The 22,555-nt window shown below is 40.7% G+C and overlaps 1 long non-coding RNA gene across 2 annotated transcripts; it reads left to right on the top strand.

Annotated features, from left to right (window-relative positions):
• The first annotated feature begins 8,224 nt into the window (after positions 1 to 8,224).
• On the top strand, positions 8,225 to 18,090 carry LOC138319455 (uncharacterized). 2 transcript variants are annotated; one of them, XR_011208024.1, is made up of 7 exons: positions 8,225 to 8,468; positions 8,755 to 8,864; positions 9,674 to 9,787; positions 11,290 to 11,431; positions 13,555 to 13,627; positions 15,029 to 15,121; positions 16,054 to 18,090. It is a non-coding gene; the product is annotated as an uncharacterized lncRNA (long non-coding RNA). The 2 variants fall into 2 exon arrangements; XR_011208023.1 differs by lacking the exon at positions 8,225 to 8,468 and having other exon boundaries at positions 8,524 to 8,864.
• Positions 18,091 to 22,555: the final 4,465 nt, after the last annotated feature.

Genomic DNA, 22,555 nt, shown 5'->3' with positions numbered 1-22,555 from the left:
TTAAATCGCTACTTGTCATAGAGTTCTGCATGGATTGTAACCAAATTTGGCCACAAACATCCTTGGGGGAAGGGGAACAGAACTTGTATAAATTTTGGCTCTGACCCCCCGGGGGCAGGAGGGGCGGGGCCCAATAGGGGAAATAGAGGTAAATCCTATAAATCGCTACTTGTCCTAGAGTTCTGCATGGATTGTAACCAAATTTGGCCACAAACATCCTTGGGGGAAGGGGAACAGAACTTGTATAAATTTTGGCTCTGACCCCCGGGGGCAGGAAGGGTGGGGCCCAATAGGGGAAATAGAGGTAAATCCTATAAATCGCTACTTGTCCTAGAGTTCTGCATGGATTGTAACCAAATTTGGCCACAAACATCCTTGGGGGAAGGGGAACAGAACTTGTATAAATTTTGGCTCTGACCCCCCGGGGGCAGGAGGGGTGGGGCCCAATAGGGGAAATAGAGGTAAATCCTTTAAATCGCTACTTGTCCTAGAGTTCTGCATGGATTGTAACCAAATTTGGCCACAAACATCCTTGGGGGAAGGGGAACAGAACTTGTATAAATTTTGGCTCTGACCCCCCGGGGGCAGGAGGGGCGGGGCCCAATAGGGGAAATAGAGGTAAATCCTATAAATCGCTACTTGTCCTAGAGTTCTGCATGGATTGTAACCAAATTTGGCCACAAACATCCTTGGGGGAAGGGGAACAGAACTTGTATAAATTTTGGCTCTGACCCCCCGGGGGGCAGGAGGGGCGGGGCCCAATAGGGGAAATAGAGGTAAATCCTTTAAATCGCTACTTGTCATAGAGTTCTGCATGGATTGTAACCAAATTTGGCCACAAACATCCTTGGGGGAAGGGGAACAGAACTTGTATAAATTTGGCTCTGACCCCCCGGGGGCAGGAGGGGCGGGGCCCAATAGGGGAAATAGAGGTAAATCCTTTAAATCGCTACTTGTCCTAGAGTTCTGCATGGATTGTAACCAAATTTGGCCACAAACATCCTTGGGGGAAGGGGAACAGAACTTGTATAAATTTTGGCTCTGATCCCAAAGGGGCAGGAGGGGCGGGGCCCAATAGGGGAAATAGAGGTAAATCCTATAAATCGCTACTTGTCATAGAGTTCTGCATGGATTGTAACCAAATTTGGCCACAAACATCCTTGGGGGAAGGGGAACAGAACTTGTATAAATTTTGGCTCTGACCCCCCGGGGGCAGGAGGGGCGGGGCCCAATAGGGGAAATAGAGGTAAATCCTATAAATCGCTACTTGTCATAGAGTTCTGCATGGATTGTAACCAAATTTGGCCACAAACATCCTTGGGGGAAGGGGAACAGAACTTGTATAAATTTTGGCTCTGACCCCCCCGGGGGCAGGAGGGGCGGGGCCCAATAGGGGAAATAGAGGTAAATCCTTTAAATCGCTACTAGTCCTAGAGTTCTGCATGGATTGTAACCAAATTTGGCCACAAACATCCTTGGGGGAAGGGGAACAGAACTTGTATAAATTTTGGCTCTGGACCCCCCCGGGGGCAGGAGGGGGCAGGGGCCCAATAGGGGAAATAGAGGTAAATCTTTTAAATCGCTACTAGTCATAGAGTTCTGCATGGATTGTAACCAAATTTGGCCACAAACATCCTTGGGGGAAGGGGAACAGAACTTGTATAAATTTTGGCTCTGACCCCCGGGGGGCAGGAGGGGCGGGGCCCAATAGGGGAAATAGAGGTAAATCCTATAAATCGCTACTAGTCATAGAGTTCTGCATGGATTGTAACCAAATTTGGCCACAAACATCCTTGGGGGAAGGGGAACAGAACTTGTATAAATTTTGGCTCTGACCCCCCTGGGGGCAGGAGGGGCGGGGCCCAATAGGGGAAATAGAGGTAAATCCTATAAATCGCTACTTGTCCTAGAGTTCTGCATGGATTGTAACCAAATTTGGCCACAAACATCCTTGGGGGAAGGGGAACAGAACTTGTATAAATTTTGGCTCTGACCCCCCGGGGGCAGGAGGGGCGGGGCCCAATAGGGGAAATAGAGGTAAATCCTATAAATCGCTACTTGTCCTAGAGTTCTCATGGATTGTAACCAAATTTGGCCACAAACATCCTTGGGGGAAGGGGAACAGAACTTGTATAAATTTTGGCTCTGACCCCCTGGGGGCAGGAGGGGGGGGCCCAATAGGGGAAATAGAGGTAAATCCTATAAATCGCTACTTGTCCTAGAGTTCTGCATGGATTGTAACCAAATTTGGCCACAAACATCCTTGGGGGAAGGGGAACAGAACTTGTATAAATTTTGGCTCTGACCCCCGGGGGCAGGAGGGGCGGGGCCCAATAGGGGAAATAGAGGTAAATCCTATAAATCGCTACTTGAACCTAGAGTTCTGCATGGATTGTAACCAAATTTGGCCACAAACATCCTTTGGGGGAAGGGGAACAGAAACTTGTATAAATTTTGGCTCTGACCCCCCTGGGGGCAGGAGGGGCGGGGCCCAATAGGGGAAATAGAGGTAAATCCTTTAAATCGCTACTAGTCATAGAGTTCTGCATGGATTGTAACCAAATTTGGCCACAAACATCCTTGGGGAAGGGGAACAGAACTTGTATAAATTTTGGCTCTGACCCCCCGGGGGCAGGAGGGGCGGGGCCCAATAGGGGAAATAGAGGTAAATCCTTTAAATCGCTACTAGTCCTAGAGTTCTGCATGGATTGTAACCAAATTTGGCCACAAACATCCTTGGGGGAAGGGGAACAGAACTTGTATAAATTTTGGCTCTGACCCCCCGGGGGCAGGAGGGGCGGGGCCCAATAGGGGATGTAATGAGAGGTTCAATCCTTAAAATCGTACTAGTCATAAAGTTTTCTACATGGATCTGTGACCAAAATTCGAGACACACAATAACATTCCTTGGGGGAAGGGCACAAGAACTTGTATAAATTTGACTCTGGTCCCCTGGTGGGCTAATGGGGCTGGGGCCCATCGCTACTAGTAAAGAGTTTGCATGGATTGTGACCAAATTTGGCCACAAAGATCCTTGGGGGAAGGGGAACAGAACTTGTATAAATTTTGGCTCTGAGCCCCTGGGGGCAGGAGGGGCGGGGCCCAATAGGGGAAATAAAGGTAAAATCCTATAAATCGCTACTTGTCATAGAGTTCTGCATGGATTGTAACCAAATTTGGCCACAAGCATCCTTGGGGGAAGGGGAACAGAACTTGTATAAATTTTGGCTCTGAAGCCCCCGGGGGCAGGAGGGGCGGGGCCCAATAGGGAAATAAAGGTAAATCCTATAAATCGCTACTTGTCCTAGAGTTCTGCATGGATTGTGACCAAATTTGGCCACAAACATCCTTAGGAGAAGGGGAACAGAACTTGTATAAATTTTGGCTCTGACCCCCTGGGGGCAGGAGGGGCGGGGCCCAATATAGGAAATAGAGGTAAATCCTATAAATCGCTACTAGTCATAGAGTTCTTCATGGATTGTAACCAAATTTGGCCACAAACATCCTTTGGGGAAGGGGAACAGAACTTGTATAAAATTTGGCTCTGACCCCCAGGGGGGCAGGAGGGGCGGGGCCCATAGGGGAAATAAAGGTAAATCCTTTAAATCGCTACTAGTCATAGAGTTCTGCATGGATTGTAACCAAATTTGGCCACAAGCACATCCTTGGGGAAGGGGAACAGAACTTGTATAAATTTTGGCTCTGACCCCCCGGGGGCAGGAGGGGCGGGGCCCAATAGGGGAAATAAAAGTAAATCCTATAAATCGCTACTAGTCATAGAGTTCTGCATGGATTGTAACCAAATTTGGCCACAAACATCCTTGGGGGAAGGGGAACAGAGCTTGTATAAATTTTGGCTCTGACCCCCAGGGGGCAGGAATGGTGGGGCCCAATAGGGGAATTTAGAGGTAAATATTCAAATTTCTTCAGAAAATAAACAATGAACCTGTATCCAGAATATTACTTGGCATTACAAACCAGGTGAGCGATACAGGCCCTCTGGGCCCTCTTGTTTGTTTCCTTTTCTTATTATCACCAATCTATATATTTAAGTGCATGTATATATGTCATAATGACTTTGTCATATTCTAGTTAAGATAATCAAACATCGTCATAGATAATAATTTGGGGCAGCTGAGGGATATTCTATATGGGATTCTTTGTTATTAATTGTCATGATGGAGTACAGAATTCTGCTAACATAGAACATTTTTAGCTCACCTGGCCCGAAGGGCCGGTGAGCTTTATGTCATGGCGCGGCGTCCGTCGTCCGTCGTCCGTCCGTCCGTCCGTTGTCCGTCCGTCTGTCCGTCAACATTTCCTTTAAATCGCTACTAGTCATAGAGTTCTGCATGGATTGTAACCAAATTTGGCCACAAACATTCTTGGGGGAGGAGGAACAGAACTTGTATAAATTTTTGGTTCTGACCCCCCGGGGGCAGGAGGGGCGGGGCCCAATAGGGGAAATAGAGGTTAATCCTTTAAATCGCTACTTGTCCTAGAGTTCTGCAAGGATTGTGACCAAATTTGGCCACAAACATCCTTGGGGGAGGGGGAAACAGAACTTGTATAAATTTCGGCTCTGACTCCCTGGGGGCAGGAGGGGCGGGGCCAATAGGGGAAATAGAGGTAAATCCTTTAAATCGTTACTTGTCCTAGGGTTCTGCATGGATTGTAACCAAAATTAGCCACAAACATCATTGGGGGAAGGGGAACAGAACTTGTATAAATTTTGGCTCTGATCCCCAAGGGGCAGGAGGGGCGGGGCCCCAATAGGAGAAATAGAGGTAAATCCTTTAAAATCGCTACTAGTCATAGAGTTCTGCATGGAATGTAACCAAATTTGGCCACAAACATCATTTGGGGAAGGGGAACAGAACTTGTATAAATTTTGGCTCTGGTCCCCCAGGGGCAGATAGGGGAGATAGAGGTAAATCCTTTAAATCGTTACTAGTCATAGAGTTCTGAATGGAATGTAACCAAATTTGGCCACAAACATCATTTGGAAAAGGGGAACAGAACTTGTATAAATTTTGGCTCTGGTCCCCCAGGGGCAGGAGGGGCGGGGCCCAATAGGGGAAATAGAGGTAAATCCTTTAAATCGCTACTAGTCATAGAGTTCTACATGAATTGTAACTAAATTTGGCCATGAACATCCTTGGGGGAAGGGGAACAGAACTTGTATAAATTTTGGCTCTGGTCCCCCGGGGCAGGAGGAGCGGGGCCCAATTAGTTGAAATAGAGGTAAATCCTTTAAATCGCTACTAGTCATAGAGTTCTGAATGGAATGTAACCAAATTTGGCCACAAACATCATTTGGGGAAGGGGAACAGAACTTGTATAAATTTTGGCTCTGGTCCCCCAGGGGCAGGAGGGGCGTGGCCCAATAGGGGAAATAGAGGTAAATCCTTTAAATCGCTACTAGTCATAGAGTTCTGAATGGAATGTAACCAAATTTTGGCCACAAACATCACTTGGGGAAGGGGAACAGAACTTGTATAAATTTTGGTTCTGACCCTCCGGGGGGCAGGAGGGAGGGGGGGGGGGGAAATAGAGGTAAATCCTTTAAATCGCTACTAGTCATAGAGTTCTGCATGGATTTAACCAAATTTGGCCAAAACATCCTTTTGGGAAGGGAAACAGAACTTGTATCAATTTTGGCTCTGGCCCCCCGGGGGCAGGACGGGTGGGGCCAAATAGGGGAAATAGAGGTAAATTCTATAAAAATCGTTACTAGTCATAGAGTTCTGAATGGAATGTAACCAAATTTGGCCACAAACATCATTGGGGAAGGGGAACAGAAGTTGTATAAATTTTGGCTCTGACCCCCTGGGGGCAGGAGGGGGCGGGGCCCAATACGGGAAATAGAGGTAAATTCTTTAAATCGCTACTTGTCCTAGAGTTCTGCAAGGATTGTGACCAAATTTGGCCACAAACATCCTTGGGGAAGGGGAACAGAACTTGTATAAATTTCGGCTCTGACTCCCTGGGGGCAGGAGGGGCAGGGGCCCAATAGGGGAAAATAGAGGTAAATCCTTTAAATCGCTTCTTGTCCTAGGGTTCTGCATGGATTGTTACCAAAATTAGCCACAAAAACTTCATTGGGGGAAGGGGAACAGAACTTGTATAAATTTTGGCTCTGATCCCCAAGGAGCAGGAGGGGCGGGGCCCAATAGGAGAAATAGAGGTAAATCCTTTAAATCGCTACTAGTCATAGAGTTCTGCATGGAATGTAACCAAATTTGGCCACAAACATCCTTGGGGAAGGGGAACAGAACTTGTATAAATTTTGGCTCTGGTCCCCCAGGGGCAGGAGGGGCAGGACCCAATAGGGGAAAATAGAGGTAAATCCTTTAAATCGCTACTAGTCATAGAGTTTCTACATGAATTGAAACTAAATTTGGCCACAAACATCCTTGGGGGAAGGGGAACAGAACCTGTATAAATTTTGGCTTTGGTCCCCCAGGGGCAGGAGGGGCAGGGCCCAATAGGGGAAATAGAGGTAAATCCTTTAAATCGCTACTAGTCATAGAGTTCTACATGAATTGTAACTAAATTTGGCCACAAACATCCTTGGTGGAAGGGGAACAGAACTTGTATAAATTTTGGCTCTGGTCCCCAAGGGGGCAGGAGGGGCGGGGGCCCAATAGGGGAAATAGAGGTAAATCCTTTAAATCGCTACTTGTCATAGAGTTCTGCATGGATTGTAACCAAAATTAGCCACAAACATCATTTGGGGAAGGGGAACAGAACTTGTATAAATTTTGGCTCTGGTCCCCCGGGGGCAGGAGGGGCGGGGCCCAATAGGGGAAAATAGAGGTAAATCCTTTAAATCGCTTTCTTGTCCTAGAGTTCTGCATGGATTGTAACTAAATTTGGCCACAAACATCCTTGGGGAAGGGGAACAGAACTTGTATAAATTTTGGCTCTGATCCCCCGGGGGCAGGAGGGGCGGGGCCCAATAGGGGAAATAGAGGTAAATCCTTTAAATCGTTACTTGTCATAGAGTTCTGCATGGATTGTAACCAAATTTGGCCACAAACATCCTTGGGGGAAGGGGAACAGAACTTGTATAAATTTTGGCTCTGACCCCCCAAGGGGCAGGAGGGGCGGGGCCCAATAGGGGAAATAGAGGTAAATCCTATAAATCGCTACTTGTCCTAGAGTTCTGCATGGATTGTAACCAAATTTGGCCACAAACATCCTTGGGGGTAGGGGAACAGAACTTGTATAAAGTTAGGCTCTGACCCCCCGGGGGCAGGAGGGGCGGGGGCCCAATAGGGGAAATAGAGGTAAATCCTATAAATCGCTACTTGTCCTAGAGTTCTGCATGGATTGTAACCAAATTTGGCCACAAACATCCTTGGGGGAAGGGGAACAGAACTTGTATAAAGTTTGGCTCTGACCCCCCGGGGGGCAGGAGGGGCGGGGGCCCAATAGGGGAAATAGAGGTAAATCCTATAAATCGCTACTTGTCCTAGAGTTTTGCATGGATTGTAACCAAATTTGGCCACAAACATCCTTGGGGGAAGGGGAACAGAACTTGTATAAAGTTTGGCTCTGACCCCCCGGGGGCAGGAGGGGCGGGGGCCCAATAGGGGAAATAGAGGTAAATCCTATAAATCGCTACTTGTCCTAGAGTTCTGCATGGATTGTAACCAAATTTGGCCACAAACATCCTTGGGGGAAGGGGAACAGAACTTGTATAAAGTTTGGCTCTGACCCCCCCGGGGGCAGGAGGGGCGGGGCCCAATAGGGGAAATAGAGGTAAATCCTATAAATCGCTACTTGTCCTAGAGTTCTGCATGGATTGTAACCAAATTTGGCCACAAACATCCTTGGGGAAGGGGAACAGAACTTGTATAAAGTTAGGCTCTGACCCCCCGGGGGCAGGAGGGGCGGGGCCCAATAGGGGAAATAGAGGTAAATCCTATAAATCGCTACTTGTCCTAGAGTTCTGCATGGATTGTAATCAAATTTGGCCACAAACATCCTTGGGGGAAGGGGAACAGAACTTGTATAAAGTTTGGCTCTGACCCCCCGGGGGCAGGAGGGGCGGGGCCCAATAGGGGAAATAGAGGTAAATCCTATAAATCGCTACTTGTCCTAGAGTTCTGCATGGATTGTAATCAAATTTGGCCACAAACATCCTTGGGGGAAGGGGAACAGAACCTTCTATAAATGTTGGCTCTGACCCCCCGGGGGCAGGAGGGGTGGAGCCCAATAGGGGAAATAGAGGTAAATCCTATAAATCGCTACTTGTCCTAGAGTTCTGCATGGATTGTGACCAAATTTGGCCACAAACATCCTTAGGGGAAGGGGAACAGAACTTCTATAAATTTTGGCTCTGACCCCCCGGGGGCAGGATGGGTAGGGCCCAGTAGGTGAATTAGAGGTAAATATTCGAATTCCTTCAGAAAAGAAACAATGAACCTGTATTTAGAACATTACTTGGCATTACAAACCAGGTGAGCGATACAGGCCCACTGGGCCTCTTGTTTTCACATCAGAGTAGACCTACTGTAGGCTACATTGTGAATCTGATTATAATCATGAAATGTTACTTAACAGGATTGAGGAAAGGTGAAAATGTACCGTCCAGGACGTAGCCGGATGTAGCTGCAATATTGTAGCTCAAAAGACTTTTAGACAGATAATAGTGTCGTCTTTAGAGCTACGATTGGTGCCTATTACTGCTAATGGAGCAAGTAATGATTACGCAAATCATTATTAAATCGTTGCTATCTGCTTTAGGGTTGTTGGGCAGGACCAGAAGGACAGCAGTGCAGTGCTATGCTAAGGCAGCAGAACGATCTTCATGCGGGGTGTGGATGAAGAAGGACACCAGTATCTTCTGTTATTTGGTATCTAAATTGTTGTAGTTTTCATATTTAGTATATCCCTAACTTAATTGTATAGACAGTTTTTGTCTATGAAACTATCGAGCATCCTCGAACAAACTTAATATTGACTGAGAATATGTCTGCACTTCCTATACTTCAGGAGAAGTATAAAGTTTGTTCAAGGATGCGCTCTATGGTTTCTAAAACAACAATTTAACCTATAAAAAATCGCAAAAAATTGTCAATAATTTCCACATTTTCATAATTTATGCATATTTTGAGTGGTTACCATGGCAACTGAAGCTGCAAAATTAGATACCTATAAAAAAAAAATAGCAAAAATTGTCAAAATTTCCACATTTGCATAATTAATGGTTACCATGGTAACTTCATCTGCAAAATTAGAAAACAGTCATCATAGATGAATTAGGGATATACTAAATATTTAGAATACAACAAATGAACAGGTTTGAAAATTTGATGGATTTGGGGGCCAAAAAGGGCCCAAACCATACATAGTCCTTTGATACCCAGAATCCTGACATAAAGGGGAGTTGAGCAAACTATATAGGGTTCTGCAATGTCCCCTGTTAATGGAGTTATTACTAAATTTGTGTAGCAGGGGGGTATTAGTCGTCCACTCTGGCGACAGTTCTAGTTGTTGTAAGTAAATTAAGCCTGATAATGTGTTTCTGTTAGATACACTTTATAAAATTTAAATTTTGTGAATTTTGAACATCTAAATGGCTAGAAAATGTGTTTTGTGGAAAGAAAATACAATTTTATTCCCAGCAAAAATCACATTGAAGTGTATATCTCTTTGTTTGCAGGTGAACATGACAATAGCCATTTGTTAAACTTCGGCCAAAAATATGGAACCACACTGTAAACATCACATCAATGTCATCGGTCCAGCTCTCATCAATTGTCTAGGAGACAGTAAGGTAAAGGACAAAGTGCAGGGGACTGTAAGATAAAGGTCAAAGTGAAGGAGACTGTGTAAGATAAAGGTCAAAGAGTAGGGGACTCTAAGGTAAAGGTCAAAGAGTAGGGGACTCTAAGGTAAAGGTCAAAGCGAAGGAGACTGTAAGGTAAAGGTCAAAGTGAAGGAGACTGTAAGGTAAAGGTCAAAGTGTAGGTGTTATAGTCAAAGTGTAGGGAACTACAAGGTAAAGGTCAAAGTGTAGGGCACTTTAAGGTATAAGTCAAAGTTTAGGGCTCTGTGAGGTAAATGTCAAAGTGTAAGGGACAGTAAGGTAAAGGTCAAAGTGAAGGGGACAGTAAGGGAAAGGTCAAAGTGTAGGGGACAGTAAGGTAGTGGTCAAAGTGTAGGGAACTGCAAGGTAAATATCAAAGTATAGTGCACTTGAAGGTAAAGGTCAAAGTGTAGGGGACAGTAAGTTAAAGGTCAAAGTGTAGGGCATGGTAAGGTTAAGGTTAAAAAAGTGTAGGGCACTAAGGTAAGGTTAAGTGTAGTCAAAGTGTGTAGGGCACGGTAAGGTTAAGGTCAAAGTATAGTGTAGGGGACAGTAAGGTTAAGGTCAAAGTATAGTGTAGGGGACAGTAAGGTCGTAATGGTCAAAGTTTTGATAAGTTTTGAAACGTCCTATTAACAGCCAGGGTCATTTAAGGACGTGCCAGGTTTGTTGGTGGAGGAAAGCCGGAGTACCCGGAGAAAAACCACCAACCAGCGGTCAGTACCTGGCAACTGCCCCACATGGGATTCGAACTCGCAACCCAGAGGTGGAGGGCATGTGGTAATATGTCGGTACATCTTAACCACTCGGCCACCGCGACCCAATGGTCAAAGTGTAGGGAACTGCAAAGTAAAGGTCAAAGTGTAGGGCACTGTAAGGTAAAGGTCAAAGTGTAGGGGACAGTAAAGTAAAGGTCAAAGTGTAGGGCACGGTAAGGTTAAGGTCAAAGTATAGGGGTCAGTAACGTAACGGTCAAAGTGTATGGAACTGCAAAGTAAAGGTCAAAGTGTAGGGAACTGCAAAGTAAAGGTCAAAGTGTAGGGAACTGCAAGGTAAAGGTCAAAGGTCAAATGGTAGGGCATGGTAAGTTTAAGGTCAAAGTATAGTGCACTTTAAGGTAAAAGTCAAAGTGTAGGGGACAGTAAGGTAACAGTCAAAAGTGTAGGCGATTAACAAAATTAAGTCAGAATAACTATTGTAGCATTGTGACTCCTTTTATTATACCACCCGCAATGAAGTTAATGGGGTATACTGGAACTTTGTTCGGCAAACTCCTCCTAAACTACTTGGCAGATTTTGATTAAATTTGGTACATAAAACCCTGATATAAAGGGGGATATGAGAAAAACTATATTGGGTTCTGCAATTTCCTCTATTAATGGAGTTATTATTAATTTTGTGCAACAGGGAGTATTAGTTGTTTACTCTGGTGACAGTGGTAGTTAGTCTACTCCTTTGTTACTTTACAGGTAAAATGAAAGAAGCCACCGGCTCCAACTAGAGGACTTATCACACATTCTGGGGATGACGAGGAGGACAAAGATGACAAGGAGACTGGTGAGAAAGGAGAAAAAGTAACGTGACTGATTTCATACCAATGAATGATGTTTGGTAGGTAACTCTTGGTCAGTTCTTGATGAAGGTATGATTACTGTAAACGAAATTAATTAATTTGTACAAACAGAATTTACGAATTCAAAGTAAACTGATGCAAATATGTTTATAGAGGCACCAAGTAAGTGAATGAACAGTCATTCATTTTGTTGGAGTCCGGCATGGCTACTGGTGTTTCCTTTTTAAGATTATCATTGTCAGTCTGTTGAGTTAAGATTGAAGTAAAGTGGATCTTAATTTTTCATCATTTAATTTACTGTCGACACGGGATTACTTCGAAAGGCACAGGTGAAGTACTAACCAGACAGACGGAGGAAGTTCCTTTCATCACTAGAGGCACAAATTGAATGGGATAACATGCGCGTGGCGATTGGTCGAGTCTGACTTCATAAGCCCCGCCCCATAAACAACACTGGACAGCACGTACACTGTTCATGTAAAAACTCTTCAATTCAGTGATCACCGAGATGTGACAGCCTAGTACATGGCCTCTCAGTTTCGGTGTAGAACTTTACATATATACTGTATTGTAATGCCCCGATTAATTTGAACCGACGGATAGTTCAAACACACATTTTTTTAGGAAAACAAATCTTTAGTTAATCAGTTCGAACAAATGATCAAAGTAAAATTAAGATTTTTGTCGGCAAATCGGCACAATGGGATCCTCATAAATGACGGTACCGGGGTATTTTGATTATTGCCACAAAGATTTTTGAATTAAAGACTGAATAAATGATCATTATAATGCCTTTTACAACAGAAAATGAATTCAAATGAACATTTTAAGTAATAAATAAAATTATTTGCGCTGAAATATTGTGCACAAAAACAGCACCCCAACAACGTACATATTGTAAACATGTGCCGTACGCTGGTTTGGGCAAGCCAGTTAGCCCTACGCGGTGTCATGTCAGCGAGAATGCTGGATATTCAGCTCCAGCCAAAACAATCCACTTGTTGGTAATATTTTAACAATGTAACCGTAAACGATACATACTTATCATCAGTTTAAATCTGTATCTGTAGACGTAGACAATCTGCGATCGGGGGGTAGACAATCTGACAGTTCGATTGTGACCTAATTTTACGAACAGAATGTAAACATTTTCAGCAGTAGTTTCGTAAAAGCAACCGACTCTATTTATAATTAAAAAACATATGTTTAGTTACGAAATATAACAAAGAACTAATACTTAACTAGATTTTCTGTGGTTTACTGCCGGTAAATAATTACGGACGTCGTTGTAGATTCTAGGCCTCGATCAGCGGTGCTGTTTTGGGGCTTTGACTACACGCATGGCTTTTGTTACAAATAAATGCTCACGATAATAGAGAATTCGTCTTTCAGGTAAATCGGCAAAATGTGTGCTTTTCCTACAAATTTTCTGCTTTACGTCGCGTATGTCAGATATGTATCGGTAACTGAAACTGATTTTTAAATACTGATTTCTTTTCTGAAGCTTATTTTTTGAGGAAATGGGCGTGTTTATAGAAATGCGTCGACCAATGAAAACAAGCGCTGCATTCCCAGAATAAATTAACCACACTCGTGTGTATAGATGCACAGGTAACTAGTTCATCCACATATCGAGGAAGTAATGCAGCCGTGCCTTTCGAAGTAATCCCGCGTCGACAGTAATAGTTCTTTAGTGCACCATTTTGGGACTTACTTGTTGCCATGAATAACATTTTTTTTTAAAAAGGTCATTCTTATCATCTTTATTTGTTTCTATTGCAATAATCAATATACATGTAAGTTATATATTGTGTTTATCAACCCTCAGATTATTTTATAAACATACATAACTATGATTATCTTATTAATAATAATCACCTTGTGAACAACTGAGCCTTGATCATTAGACCTAACCTATATACTTCTAGAAGCAAACTTCCTTGAAAATTCATAAAATGACATAATAATATCAATCATTTCATATTTTCATTAAATAACAAAAAAACTCCTGAAATAGGATATTTCATTATATTTTATTCAGAATAAAACTGTCTTTTGTGTAACAGCTGACTTGAATATGATATTGGATTACAGATATCCTAAATATAAGGTGGCAATGTGGTGTTCACTTATCGCTAGACAATTTTTACTCTCATTACAGATCGTGATCATGACGTCATGCTAACCAGATCTCTTCAATGAAAATGGCACTACAGCCAAAGACATCAGTAGAGGTGAAGTTACTTTACAATATGGTAAATTTGAGATATGTCTGTTGATCACTACCAGGTCAATATCTCACTAGACCAGATGCATTAATTTATTAGCTCACCTGGTCCGAAGGACGAAGGTGAGCTTATGCCATACCGTGGCGTCCGTCCGTCGTCCGTCCGTCCGCCAACAATCGACTTCTTCTCCATAACCGCTGTTCGGAATTCAACAAAATTTGACTGGTAGCATCCTTATGGGTTACTGACTGAAAATTGTACAAAAAATTGGGCTGACCCCCCAGGAGCCTGAGGGGCGGGGCCTGAGGGGTGGGGCCAAAAGGGGCTAATTTGGCTATTTCCATATAAACGACTTCTTCTCTGAAACTAAGAATGGGATAGCACTCATAATGCAATGGTAGCATCCTTATAGGGTGGGGATTCAAAATTGTACAAACGATGGGGCTGACCCCCCAGGGGCCTGAGGGGCGGGGCCAAAAGGGGTCAATTTGGCTATTTCCATATAAACGACTTCTTCTCTGAAACTAAGCATGGGATAGCACTCATAGTGCAATGGTAGCATCCTTAAGGTGAGGATTCAAAATTGTACAAATGATGGGGCTGACCCCCGGGGCCTTAGGCGCGGGGCCAAAAAGGTTAATAAGGCTACTATTTTCATAAAAATTACTTCCTCTCTGAAACTATGTATTGGATAGCATATTCGTATTGGTATGACTATAGCATCATTATATGGTTGGGATTCAAAATTAAACAAATCATGGAGTCAATTTTGCTATTTTCCTAATTGTTAGAGTCTTTGTGATTTTTGAATCACTAATTACTAAATTACAGAATTACTCAAAAAAAAAAAAAAAAAAACAGGTGAGCGATACAGGCCCTCTGGGCCTCTTGTTGATAGTTATCTATACTTGTAGTTAAATTGACTGAATTTATTTATAAGTTAAGTATTTATACAAATTCCATTACCTGTGGATGCCATCAGGAAAGTCACTAGAACACAGCAGTAAATATCACTCAGCATGTTACAGACCACGTTTCTGAGAAAGCCTAATTGGTGTAGCTCAAGCTGGTATGGATGTATCATTGAATCATAACGCATTTTATGACAAAAACATTGGAAAGTCATGTATCACAACACATATCAGGTAAAAACTTGTTATGCAGAATGTATATTTATATGTTAATTGATAATTTGGAAAGGACTTGCATGTAAATGGGCATAGCCTAGGCCTCAGATGTCCAATCCATCTGATGTACATTTGTAAATAAAAACGACGAAATCTTCTTGAAATTGAAATACATTGTCATGTACTAGGTAAACAAGCTTACCTGTATCATGGATATCGGAAATATTGCTTGCTTTCATCAAGAGATTTTACATTTTATCTTTTATCTTTGAATGCACAGAAAATCTTCAGACTCTGGAAGAATGGCGACAGGAGATGCTCGGGAAAATTACATCACCAGTTTACTGATCTACATCTATGTCCTGCCCATTTGGTAAGTAACTTAAATTGTATTGAATGTAGTTGAAATAATTTTGTTCTTATACCCCCTGCAATGAAGTTAGGGCTATACGTTGGAATCAACTTCCCTGGATGTCTGTCCTTATGTCTGGATGTCTGTCATCTGCAAATGTTGTCCGTACAACTCCTCCTGAACTGGACCAATTCTGATGAAAATTCACAATAATGTGTAGATATAAAAGAACACTTATTTTCCCAAACTTTTGATTGCCAAGGTAACCAAGTCAATATACACAGGTTTTGTAATATAGGCAATAACTTTAGACTTTGCATCAAAAACAGATGGATGTCTATTAATTACCACATCACATGGTTTAATAATAACAATGGATACCTTGAAACACAATATAAATATATCACATACACAGCCTCCCAAAACATACAGACATTCACACACACAACACATTGTACACAGGCGAGGCTGTCCTTACATTACCTGATAGCTGTTAATAAGACATTAAGTCTAATAAACCAAATCAAACCATGGAAACAAAAGAGAGGCTTCTGGTTGATCATATATAAATGAAGATATTGTCCGATTAAGCCACAGAGTTTTTGAAAGGATGACAAATACAATGGCTGTCATTTGGTTGTCATTGTTACCAAATGAAATGTCAAAATGAACATAATTGAACTTTATCCATGGATTAAAACAACATTTGGTTGCTATGTTCCCAAATGAGTGGTAGCGGGGATATTAGTTAACCATTTGCTTGCAGTGCTAGTTATAACTATAAAAATGTTTTGTGTGCTTGTTGGTTATTAGGTTGCTTAGAATATGCTTTATTGTATTTCCTTTTAATGCTCATTAGCCACTATGGATAAAAACTATTTAATTGAACTCTCCCTTTTGTCAATATCAGTATACCTATACATAATTTAATTATTCATTTATTTATTGACAAGTGTGCCAGATTTGAAGTGCTTCTGGATGAACATTGCAAGCTTCCCAAGACTGACACCACCCTTTGCTGAAGTTGAAGATTTTGTTCAGGAGCAGTCTACTAGGGTGATCAATGGGAGGTCAATTAAGAGATGTGGCTCAAGGATGTTTCAGAGGATTCCATTGAAGAAGGGAATAGTACATTTGGTCTTTGTTCAAAACTGTAAATGTATATTATGTTACATTATATGGCAAATACAAATAGTATGAATGCTCACATAGTCACAATTCACCCAGAATTACATTTGGTTAATTTCAGAATAATGCCAAGGACAAATTTCTTAAAAATAACACAGTTGGTTAAAAAATTGTACAACAGAAACGTAAAACTATTTCTGAAGAAATTTGATTTATACAATGGATGAAGCCTGGGTGGATAATGTTATCTGTACTTTAAACAAGATATCAAGAAGAAAAGTTACAGGGCTAGAAAGAAATTTTTGCAGAGTCTTAAAGAAAAATGTTGTTGTCCAGTGACAAAAAATTTCTTATCAATTTTGAAGAGAAGGTGTATTTTCTTTGGCAACATGTCTCTGTTGTATAGACTGGGTGTTTAATGTCATTCCTGTTTATTCAAAAGCTGACATAGATTTTCCAAGATTCAACATTTTTTAGTCCCTATCTGATTCAAATTGTCTAATGTCCATGATCTGTTCATCCGTTCTTCCTTCTGTCCTTCCCTCCATATTAAACAATTCTTGTTATAGCTATTTCTCAGAAAATACATAAGAGATCTATCTCAAATTTCATATATAGGTTTGCCTTGGTGCCTAGTTGTGCATATTGTATTTTAGGACTGATTGGATAACAAGATGGCCGACTGGCAGCCATCTTGGATTTTGACAATTATCGCTATTTCTCAGAAAGTATTGCAGGTATCTTTCTCAAATTGGGTATATTGGTTCCCCTTGGTGCCTTTTTGTATTTTGTATTTTGACCAATGCAAGATGGCAGACTGGCAGCCATCTTGGATTTTGCCATAGCACTATTTCTCAGATAATGCTGAAGGAATTTTTCTCATATTGCATATGTAAATTCTTCTTGGTGTCTAGTTGTACACATTGCATATTGGGTCTGATCAAAAATAAGATGCCGCCAGGCAGCCTTCTTTGAATTCAACAATTTATGAAGTTTTTATTGGTATTTCTCAGGAAATACTGAAGGAAACTCTCAAATTTGATATGTAGGTTTATTTTTTATTTTAAAAATATTTTATTAAATCAAAGAGATTCAATTTTGGATCGGGCAGCAGACAAAGCCTATATATGCCCTCTCCACATGATTACATGCATGTACTGTATAAAGAAGCATATTTTTAAGAGCATATCTTTACTAATAAAAGCATACTGTATACTACATGGATATTTCCGCTTAATTTCGCTATTGGTATGCATGTAACTTTCACAATGTTGTTATTTTCCCGATAGATACGCTTTTAGCCATTGAACAAACATGTAAAAAATATTACGTGCGAGGAAAATTTTCGCAATCAAGCGGCCTTCATATAATTAGCAAAATTTCCCCCTCACGAAAATGTCCACATTTACAGTATTTGCACATTTACAGTATTTGCACTGGTCTGGATCTATAAAATAACATTTAATAGTTTGAATTTTTTAATAATTAACTTATACATAGTTATTTACATATATAAATAGAAGAAATTACCTATAGCTAAGAACAATTAACATGCATATCTTCCTGTTGTATTAAACTTTCATTAATAACGGTAGTAATTGATCTGTATTAAAAGAAAAGCAGAAAAAATATATGTTGAATATTTGGTTTTAAGGCAAATTTTGTGTTATAGGTTATTACTGGAATCGGGTTGTCCGTCTGTCCGTCCGTCCGTCCATCCATCTGTCTGTCCATCTGTAGATGCAACTTTGTCCTGCAAACTCCTCCTAAACTACTTGACAGATTTTGATAAAATTTGGTGCACAGAACCCTGACATAAAGGGGAATTGAATAAACTATATAGGGTTCTGATATGTCCCCTATTAATGTAGTTATTACTACTAAATTTGTGCAGCGGGGGTTATTAGTTGTCCACTCTAGATCTGGCGACAGTTCTAGTTTCACCAATTTTAGCATAGGCTCTAAATACATATATAATACTTACTAATTTTTCATTGACACAAACTTCAACTTTTAGTGATACTCAAAATGATTTTAGATAAAACTGGAGTCAGCATGTGCTGGTATTAAATTCAGATTATCTAGCTGCTGAAAATTGAAACTTTTTCAACAGATATTTCGCATCAGCCCAGGTCATAGATCATAGTTTTTTCTGCCATATTTTATTTTAAAAGTTATTTACCATACAATCGTTACTGAGTCAGGATGATATTTACTGAGTCAGGATGAAGGGAGAAGGGTGCTTTAATAGTATTTAATCATTTTGCAGTGATACATAACTTAATATGTGCATTATTATTACATTATGTATTATTTAATAAACTGTAATTAAAACTTCTTACATAGTCTTATGTTTGTGTTATAATTAAGCTACATAAGAATGTTCATTATAAACGTGTTATACTGTACATTAACCTATTACAACCATATAATGAGGTGATCTTGAACAAGGAAGATCAAATATACACAGTCCTTGTGTGGTGACATACAGAATCAAAGACAGTTGTTACAATGTGGTGACAAATTAATATGGTGGTATACACATCAAATACAAACGTTATCATGTGGTGGTATATTCACCTTATAACACATCAAATACAGACATTATCATGTGGTGACAAGTCGATGTGGTGGTATACACACGCCTTAAACACATCAAATACAGACGTTATCGATGTGGTGACAAGTCGATGTGGTGGTATACACCTTTTCACATCAAATACAGACGTTATAATGTGGTGACAAGTCGATGTGGTGGTATACACACCTTATACACATCAAATACAGACGTTATCATGTAGGTGACAAGTCGATGTGGTGGTATATACACACCTTATACACATCAAATACAGACGTTATAATGTGGTGACAAGTCGATGTGGTGGTATACACGCCTTATAGACATCAAATACAGACGTTATAATGTGGTGACAAGTCGATGTGGTGGTATACACGCCTTATAGACATCAAATACAGACGTTTATCATGTGGTGACAAGTCGATGTGGTGGTATACACGCCTTATAGACATCAAATACAGACGTTATATGTGGTGATGACAAGTCGATGTGGTGGTATACACACCTTATACACATCAAATACAGACGTTATCATGTGGTGACAAGTCGATGTGGTGGTATACACACCTTATACACATCAAATACAGACGTTATAATGTGGTGACAAGTCGATGTGGTGGTATACACGCCATTATAGACATTCAAATACAGACGTTATCATTGTGGTGACAAGTCGATGTGGTGGTATACACGCCTTATAGACATCAAATACAGACGTTATCATGTGGGTGACAAGTCGATGTGGTGGTATACACACCTTATAGACATCAAATACAGACGTTATAATGTGGTGACAAGTCGATGTGGTGGTATACACGCCTTATAGACATCAAATACAGACGTTATAATGTGATGACAAGTCGATGTGGTGGTATACACGCCTTATACACATCAAATACAGAAGTTATAATACAGACGTTATCATGTGGTGACAAGTCGATGTGGTGGTATACACACCTTATACGACATCAAATACAGACGTTATCATGTGGTGACAAGTCGATGTGGTGGTATACACACCTTATACGACATCAAATACAGACGTTATCATGTGGTGACAAGTCGATGTGGTGGTATACACACCTTATAGACATCTCAAATACAGACGTTATAATGTGGTGACAAAGTCGATGTGGTGGTATACACACGCCTTATACACATCAAATACAGACGTTATAATGTGGGTGACAAGTCGATGTGGTGGTATACACACCTTATACACATCAAAATACAGACGTTATAATGTGGTGACAAGTCGATGTGGTGGTATACACGCCTTATAGACATCAAATACAGACGTTATAATGTGGATGTGACAAGTCGATGTGGTGGTATACACACCTTATACACATCAAATACAGACGTTTTTCATGTGGTGACAAGTCGATGTGGTGGTATACACGCCTTATACGCACAAATACAGACGTTATATAATGTGGTGACAAGTCGATGTGGTGGTATACACACCTTATAACAAAATACAGACGTTATAATGTGGTGACAAGTCGATGTGGTGGTATACACGCCTTATAGACAATCAAATACAGACGTTATAATGTGTGACAAGTCGATGTGGTGGTATACACACCTTATACACATCAAATACAGACGTTATATCGATGTGGTGGAACTGACAAGTCGATGTGGTGGTATACACGCCTTATACACATCAAATACAGACGTTTATAATGTGGGTGACTAAGTCGATGTGGTGGTATATACACGCCTTATACACATGGGTGGTATAACATTCAAATACAGACGTTATAATGTGGTGACAAGTCGATGTGGTGGTATACACGCCTTATAACATCAAATACAGACGTTATATGTGGGTGACAAGTCGATGTGGTGGTATACACCCTTATATACGCATCAAAATACAGACGTTATCATGTGGTGACAAGTCGATGTGGTGGTATACACGCCTTATACCACAAATACAGACGTAATATGTGGTTGACAAGTCGATGTGGTGGTTATTACACACCAAATACACATCAAAATACAGACGTTATAATGTGGTGACAAGTCGATGTGGTGGTATACACGCCTTATACACATCAAATACAGACGTTATAATGTGGTGACAAGTCGATGTGGTGGTATATCACGCCTTTATACACACCAAAATACAGACGTTATAATGTGGTGACAAGTCGATGTGGTGGTATACACGCCTTATACACATCAAATACAGACGTTATCATGTGGTGACAAGTCGATGTGGTGGTATACACCAGCACTTATACACATCAAATACAGACGTTATCAATGTGGTGACAAGTCGATGTGGTGGTATACACGCCTTATAGACATCAAATACAGACGTTATCATGTGGTGACAAGTCGATGTGGTGGTATACACACTTATACCAAATACAGACGTTATCATGTGACAAGTCGATGTGGTGGTATACACACCTTATACACATCAAATACAGACGTTATAATGTGGTGACAAGTCGAAGTGGTGGTATACACGCCTTATACACACAAAATACAGACAGTTATTCATTGTGGTGAAAGTCGTTGTGGTGGTATACACACCTATAACACACCTACAGACGTTATATAGTGATCAAGTCGATTGTGGTTGTGTACAATTACAGACATTGTCCTGTAGTGACAAGTCGTTGTGGTGGTATACAAAAAACCTTATAGACATTCAAATTCAGACATTATCATGTGGTAACAAACCTGACACGTCCTTAAATGACCCTGGCTGTTAATAGGACGTTAAAACTAATCAAACAAACAAGTATTTGACGTGTATACCATTACATCGAGTTAATATAATTATTAGTAACCACGATGTGGCCCCCCGTATCCCCAGTATTTACATGTAAAATAATCTAACTTTGCAAAGGAGACTTTTGGCCGATACTGACGTTGCCCATCTGTCTTCAAGTATACATTTTATTAGAATGTGGCAGGTGACGTTGTGAAAGTAAAATACATTAATATTTAGTAATCGTAAATAAAACACATTTAATACATCCTCTAACAGTCGTACGCCGATCACCAACATGTCAATCATGAGTATTTAAAATTCCCATCAGATTCATTGCTTGAGTTTATTACATTATATAAACATTATCGTTACTATGATATTATATGGTCGGGAATGCAACTATATTGACATGCTAGTAATCAACTATATTATATATGCTCTGATTTTCCACTAAATTGTCATTGGCTAATGGGTAGTCATCTGCAGGTAAAAACGTTGAGTTAATATTACATAATTATGAACTATTGTGAATTTCACTGTCCAATTGTTGATTTCAACAGGGTATTGTCCTATGGCCATCGTTTTTCTTGTAAGAAATATGCACCTGTTAAAACATATTCTACAATTGTATATCTAATGTAAATTATGGACCTTTGATTCGGTTAATATGGTGTTATATATAAGTCCATACTTGTAATTGATATATGCATTCATTTTTTTCACTATTACAACATTTTAAAATTATTCATCGTTTTTTTCATTAATACATACATATCATGCATATCCAGATTCCAGTTGAATTCATCAGGGAATGGTGGCGTTTCCATTTAGAATAATTAAATCGTTTTCACCTGGAATCCGATTTCATACTAAGTATATTTTCAAATAAAACGTAATTTCGATATCCGAATACCTGAATATCGCTACAGCAGATCGGATTCATACTAGGAGGTGTTGCCCTTATTCGGCACGAAGAAAAAAAACCACAATTATGTCATTGTATCCACATTGCTTT

Source organism: Argopecten irradians, chromosome 3, assembly GCF_041381155.1.
Source record: "Argopecten irradians isolate NY chromosome 3, Ai_NY, whole genome shotgun sequence".
Lineage (NCBI taxonomy): Eukaryota > Metazoa > Mollusca > Bivalvia > Pectinida > Pectinidae > Argopecten > Argopecten irradians.
This window is presented reverse-complemented; position numbering and strand designations above follow the sequence as displayed.